Raw genomic sequence first — 2,136 nt, 5'->3', positions numbered from 1 at the left:
TGTTTAACTCAGTATTCGTTCAAACATGTCGCTGACGTTTACACTGTCTCGCAAAAGTAGCGTCCTCAGAGCAAGCTACTTTCCGGCCATAGATTTGAGTGACGGTGATTACGAACTCGGTCTGACATACTTTGAAACCTACTATACAATACCTAATGTAAATAAGTCGAACAATAAATTTTACTATGACAAAGACGATAAGGAAGTTATCACTTCTAAATCGATCATATGAAATACAAAACATAGAAAAGTATCTGAAACGCGTAATTTCCAATCTCGTTCCAACGATGCTGCGACGAAGAAAGCAAAGACCGATGAAGACGAGGAGAACAAGGACTCGTTGACGATTCGCGCCAACAAAAATATGCTGAAGAGATAAAGTGCTTTTATCAAATAAATTTCACCAAATCTAACAACATTGGATCGTTGTTGGGATTTTTGCCGAATCGTATCCTGGAGCCACAACAGTGGCATGAATCAGACACACCGATAAATATCATCAACGTAAACATCATTCGCATCGAGTTCAACGTAACTACGGATGCGTACAGCAACGAAACGAGCGTGCACACGATACATGAGTTTTCATCGAACGTACAGCCAGGATATAAGATCTCAGAAACACTGAAACAGATCATTTACCTTCCAATCATCGTACGGAGCATTACGGACTTGACAATTCGCATTATGGATCAAGACGATCGCTTACTTGATTTTCGCGGAGAGGAAATCACCGTTCGATTGCATGTATGGAAACGATTGTGATAACGTGAGGTGCTTGTACTAAACGAGCCAGTGAAACAGACAAGAGACATATTTTTCAATAAAGAAACGACAACCAAGAGTATTCGAACGTTCAGTAAAAAGAAACTCACTGCGTCGAATGTTACATTTTTGAAATCATTGGGATTCATTGTACAAAATATCTAAGGTGGTTGATATCCTGAACATTGGAGGTGAGCCGATCTTTGACGATAGCATCGTCAAGATTGAGACTCATACATACAATCCATATGTCAACACAACATTTCAACATAATGACGAGATAAGGATACCAATACAACAACAGGATTTATACACATTACCGTGCGAAAGTACACTTTACGTCGAAGGAAGATTGACAACAAAGACGAAGAATGATAATACACCAACAATTGAAAATAATTGTGTGGCGTTCATGTTTGATGAAATGCGATATGAACTCAACGGCGTGGAGATTGATCGCAGTAGTAACGTTGGACTAACTACCACTCTAAAAAACTATGTATCGCTCTCATCAAACAATTCATATATGACGGGTAATGTTGGACTTAACCTGGTTAATGCCATTCTCATCTCAAAAGATGGATACTTTAGTTTTTGCGTACTGCTCAGGATGCTGTTTGGCTTTTGTGAGAATTACACACGTGTAGTTGTTAATGTTCGTCACGAATTGATTTTTTTATGAGCGCGCGACGACAAGAATTGTCTTGTGGGAGATCCGGCAACGGAATCGAAACTTGAGTTATTCAAAATACACCCTTACGGAAAAGACCGACTGCCGAGGTATTACTGGCTACTACATAAAATATCACACGAAACTACTGGAAATATTATTGGAAATCACATAGACGTATTACTGACAATTACACAGAAGTATTACTGCTGTGTGTGATTTTTTCGTACTACTGCCGAAATGTATTACTGCCTAAATATTATTGCCACTAATATTTAGGCAGTAATATTTGAATATGGATATGCGCTGTAATGTTGAGAAATAAATTATTGAAAAAAAAATTTATTTTTTTTAAATTTTATTATTACATGTTATTTTTAAAGTGTGAATTTGTGAGTCATTCCGCATTTTATTAATTACAATTTATACGCAATTTATTAATTTTTGAAAACATTGAGATTCGAACCTGAGATCCCTAGAACAACAGACTTGTACCCAAACACTGAGCTAATGATACTTTGTACAATGGACTTATTTCCATTATATATTCAATGCTTTTGAATGAGTTTTCTGTCTAAACAAATACTGTAGAAACTAATTGAAATAAAAATGTATATAAACAACAAATAAAATAATCTGTATTTTTTATAAATACATCAGGGTGTTTAAATATAAAAAAAATATATATATATACGCATGCA

Source organism: Wasmannia auropunctata, unplaced genomic scaffold (assembly GCF_000956235.1).
Source record: "Wasmannia auropunctata unplaced genomic scaffold, wasmannia.A_1.0 LD336060.1, whole genome shotgun sequence".
Taxonomy (NCBI): Eukaryota; Metazoa; Arthropoda; class Insecta; order Hymenoptera; family Formicidae; genus Wasmannia; species Wasmannia auropunctata.
The sequence above is the reverse complement of the archived record's forward strand: the minus strand, read 5'-3'. Positions refer to the sequence as shown.